The sequence below is a fragment of the Mastigoproctus giganteus genome, chromosome 2 (assembly GCF_048544385.1).
Source record: "Mastigoproctus giganteus isolate SK-2022 chromosome 2, ASM4854438v1, whole genome shotgun sequence".
NCBI classification, from domain to species: domain Eukaryota; kingdom Metazoa; phylum Arthropoda; class Arachnida; order Uropygi; family Thelyphonidae; genus Mastigoproctus; species Mastigoproctus giganteus.
This window is the reverse complement of record NC_143576.1, coordinates 136396643-136401917: the sequence shown is the minus strand read 5'-3', so window position 1 is coordinate 136401917 and position 5275 is coordinate 136396643.

Here is a 5275-nt window from a genome sequence, read left to right as displayed (position 1 = left end):
CTCCAATTTGTACAGTAGTCTTCCATGCGCAACAGTGTCAAAAGCTTTCCTGAAATCCAAGTATATGATATCAAAATTATTTTTTGCATCCAGTTCCTTTGTGACCACATCATAATAACCAATCAAATTTGTCAGACAAGACTTTCCCTTAACAAACCCATGCTGTGTTTGAATTATTGCTGCAAAGGGAAGAGGTGGTCCTCAGTAGGAGATATGGCCACCCCCTAATGTCGATGCAGTCTTTGCACCGCCTGTCCATACTTAGAACAATGTTTTTGACAAGTTCTTGCGGTAACATCGTCCATTCCTCTGTCAGCGCCATCTTCATCTGGTGAAAATTTTCTGGTGGGTGTGGACGTGCCGCCAGGCATCTCTCCAGAGCGTCCCATATGTGTTCGATGGGATTTAGATCGGCCGAACGGGCAGGCCAATCCATACGAACAATTTCCTCACTTTTCAAAATCATATAAACAGCTGCAATGCGATGGGGTGTGGCGTTATCACCCATAAACACGAACTCGGGGCCAATGGCATCTCGGAACAGACGCACATGGGGAGGATTACCTCAGTACAGTAGCGTGCACCGGTTACAGTACCGCCTTCCAGTATCTGGAGTTGTGTACGTCCATCCAAGATAACGCCTCCCGAGACGAGAACGCTTCGACCGCCATATCTATCCCTTTCAGTGATGTTTGCGGAGTGATACCGTGTTCCAACCTCTCGCCAGATTAGCTGACGTCCAGAATCGCTGCTGAGACTGAATCTACTCTCATCAGTAAAGAGTACCTTACCTCATTGCGCTGTTGTCCTTGTGGTCGATGCACCACTGTAAACAGTGTCTCCCTACGATGAGCAGGCGTTAAAGGGACACAGCGTACTGGCCGTCAGGCAAATAGTCCACCTTTGTGGAGTCGCCTGGACACAGTAAACCGCGATATCCTGCGTCTTGTGCAGCTGGTTTGCAATGGATCCCGCTGTCTGGTGTCGGTCTCACTTGGCCAAGTGAGACCGACACCAGACAGCGAATATATAGCGGTCATCATTGGGCGTTGTTTTTCGTGGACGACCACCACTGGTCCTTCGATCAGCTGTACCTGTCGTTCTGAAGGCCGACCACGCACGTGAGACGATGCTATGGGCGAGGAGTGTGGCTGCAGAACTCTGCAGCCACACTCCTCGCACTTCAACCTTCCCAATTATTCGACTCCGGTAAAGTCATCCAAATGTTGTCTACTGGCCATTTCGTTGTCTGTAGCACTGTATGAAACCAATCGAACGTCTGTAACAATCGTGCTCACCATTCGGTAATTTGCACATAACCTGCTGAACTGCTTCTTTTATCTGTTTATGTGAGCCCTCTCATCACGATTCAAATTTTTGCATGTACACTAACTTTCTACTGATCGGCCACAGTTATGCAAATCGCCACAGGCTGTTTCGTTTGATTTTGTGGCTGTAACCTTTAGAAATAGCGTTGGTCCTTAAGTTTTGCACACCAGTGTATATCTGTCCCCTCCCCACCCTGCCACCCTATTTCTTCCCTCTGGTGGGGCATGGGCATGCCCCACTGTAAACTGGAGTTGCCTTCCCTTTCGGCTCCATATTTCTGTCTATTTGCCCCCCAGTCTTCAGCCTTCACCCCACTCTATCTGATAGCAACGTGAACACGCCCCACACAATCTAAAATCACCAATCTAAATTAATTTTGCCCAACATTTTGGACTTCTAGCGCTCCCCGCGACGCGTAGGCGATTTTTTTTTTTTTTTTTTTTTTAAGGTCCTAGCCACTGAAATCTTAGGAAATTAGGTGGCAGGACCTGCCAGAGTGAACTATACACTAGTGAGTACCTGGTCTGCCTCCACGGGGCTAAAGTGGGACAACGTCGGGCCTCAGTAGGGGTCTGGCGGCTAAATGACCAGATGAACAACGGTACAAGGCATCAAATATATACAAAGTCCATACACTTTTAAATCTCTGGCTTTTCCAGTCAACTGGTTCACCCACAATGTAAACTACGCGGAGATGGGGGAAACCCCTGGTGCCGCTTGACCCTAAACACACTTTACACTTTACACTTTACACCAGTGTATATATTAAGTCTAAATTGCGTGTGTTCTGTGGTCGATTTTTCGTTTGTTGGTAAAATCCGAGATTCCGGGAGAAAAAAAATCATGCTATCATGAAAAAGATCCATAAAAATTCCCCGCTTCCTTGACGGGATTCGAACTCAGGCCTTTTCCACCAGGACTAGGGTGGATGATGAATAGGATAAAAGCTGTGCTACTCCAAGGGAGACAGTAGTCTAAAGCAGACAGAGAGAACTGCATATTATCCCATAGCAATCATATTAATTGCGATCCTTCAGTAAATATTCTAATACTTTCTATTATTTATCCACTATAATGCAGCCTATTCCCAAAATATTAGCAGTGCATACCCGTCCACACATCCGTAGATTTATGTCTGCAAATCTGCAAAATCCGATTAGCTGAAGAGAAAGCAGTGAGCATATATATACTGAGTTGTTACCATCCGTAGTTGAGTGGTCAGGAGCGGGAGTGCAGTAGTACATGCTCTTTGAGTAGACAGGGGTTCAAGCCCCTGACTGATAAATACGGTCGATCTGCCAATCCGCATTTGACCAACATGGCAGATTATGGTCCATTTCCCTCAACATGAATCGTCGAGGAGGCTTCCATCCTGCAGTGGATTGATAATGGCTGTAGTTTACCTTTTTTTTTTTTTTTTTTTTTCTATCCTACATGAAACGGAGCACTCCAGTATAACAGTATCACATATTCGTACCATGCGAGCAGGGTAGATACGAAGCGATGCTGTATGTGTGCAATTCACTGCGAGAATAGGCAAGACGAAATATTTAAGTGACTTTGAACACGGCATGGTAGTTGGCGTCAGATGCGTCACTATCTCGAAAACTACAATCCTGCTGGTATTATCACCTGCGACTGTGTCTGGTGTGTATCGAGATTGGTCCAATAACCAAATAACATCCGGCGATCCTGTGGTCAGAAAGTTAGTTGCTAATTATTTCCCTGTTACAAGTGAAATTCCATCTGGTACAGTAAATTTTACCGGCGGTATAATTTTCAGGCCTTATGTAAATAACAGTTCTTTGTCAATTGTAATATAGGTAGGGATATAATGATGCGAGTTGCATCTTCCCCCATAATATTTATTTTAATTATAATAATTTAATTAATATTTATTAATAAAGATATATTAGGAATTTTAAATGAAGTAAAATTAGTACAATATATTCATCAAGTTAAGAAATTCGGATAATCAGTAACGCATAGAACATTGTGATGCTTATCTCTACTTTTTGCTGAAAAAAATGGTATTAGTCGTCTTTTCAATAACAATACCAAGCTAGCAGGATATGATTGGGTTCGATTATTTATGAAAGTCCATCCAAATCTGAAAACAAGCTATACGAAAAGTAAATGGCCGAAGAGGTTGCTCAAACAAAATAAAACAAAGCACTGATGGACGCAATATAAATAAGACAATGATGCAATTCCATATGATGATTCATTAAGTGGAAATAACGATTCAATTAACTGTGTCGTATATAAGGACTCTTATTACTCGAAGAATTGTCCAAAATATGACTGAGTAATACGCAGAAAGTGTGGAAAATGGGTCCATGAGGACTGAATCTTTACTAAAGAAAATGTGAAACTGCTCTCAATCTTGTGTTTGTTTATGTTTAGGATTCTAGGCGCATCAGCAACTTAGACCATATTGCTCCTTATAACATGTCTGTAATTGCGTGTTCTGTGATCAATTTGCTGTTTGCTGGACGAAAAACCCCAGTTTCCGGGAGAAAAACCATGCTGCTCTTTCCTGGGACCGATTAACTGAGCACATTGTGAAAAAGACCCATAAAAATCCCCCTCCTGTCGTTGACTCTTTGACGGAATTCGGATGAGGTCTTTTCCACTCTGTGTGGGGAGAATGGTGATTATACCAACTGTGCTATCCACGAGAGCCTCAACCTTGTGATCGAGAAGTTTACTCTGTAGCTTTAATCCTCAAGGATTCAAATTAGGCCGATGCAAGAGTAATCTGCTTTATTTTAATATATATTTTTTCAAATTTTAATCTTTTCGTTTTTCTTTGTTTTTCTGCTTTAAAGTATAGGACATGTTTGTATTTGGTTATTTCTTAATTAAACATAAAATAAGTTTCTTACCATGCGGAGCGAGCCTTTTGTTGCGTATTTTTCAAATTACATCAATTCTTTATCAAATATTATATAAATATCTATATATAATGACCAAGAACCTTAACCCTTACGCTGTGGTTACTTATTATTGTTGTTATTGGTTTTTAGGAGCATTAGCAACTTAAATCATATCACTCAATAATCATTTACCATGCGTGTGTATACAAGTGTATTTATGTTCACGAGCTGATTTACACGTTGTGCGGACTGAAAACATGAAATAAATCATGGGAAAAACCTCCTTCTTCTTCCTGAGATCGGCTTACTGCAGCCCTGATTCGAAAGCACTCGAACTCAATACCTCTCGAAACGGGTGACAAGTGGTGAAAATCACTATACTGTCACTGGCATATTCCCATTACAATACGTTAGGTATATATATATATATATATATGTCATTTCAATTTTTCCAAAATATATTTCACAATATATTCACTATATTTTATTCATGAACGAAAGGAAATGAATTATTTTATTGCAATGTCAGAACTTCTTTACTCTAAAAAGCAAGTGTGAGTAACAAAAGAAACTACCGTTAATGTTCCATCTTTTTCCCGCTTATCTTATAAAGTATAAACCAATAAAATTCATTCTGTGTTTTATTAGTTAATACGTCTATGCTATATTACGAGACCTCTATATACCTCTATATTAAGCACACAGTATTTTATTTTTCAGAAAATGTGCATTATGATAAAAATTATTACTAAAGCTAATTTTATTATAATCAGTGACAAGTCTTAATTATTGAACTGTTTTAACTCTCTCTCTCTCCGTATATGTCTGTGATTCTCATTACTCCAGAATTATATTACAGTAAGAAATTTTACGGATTTTAAAATTTCTTATTTCTGGAATAGAAAAGTACGTAAATTCATTATATTTTTAATATAAGAAATAGACGAATATCAATAAGACATTTCACTTTATTCAGTAAATCACAGTAGCGATCAAATTCCAAAAAGAAATTATCTTTTTTTTAAGGGGTATGATAAACAAAACAAAAATAAAACAACAACAAAAAA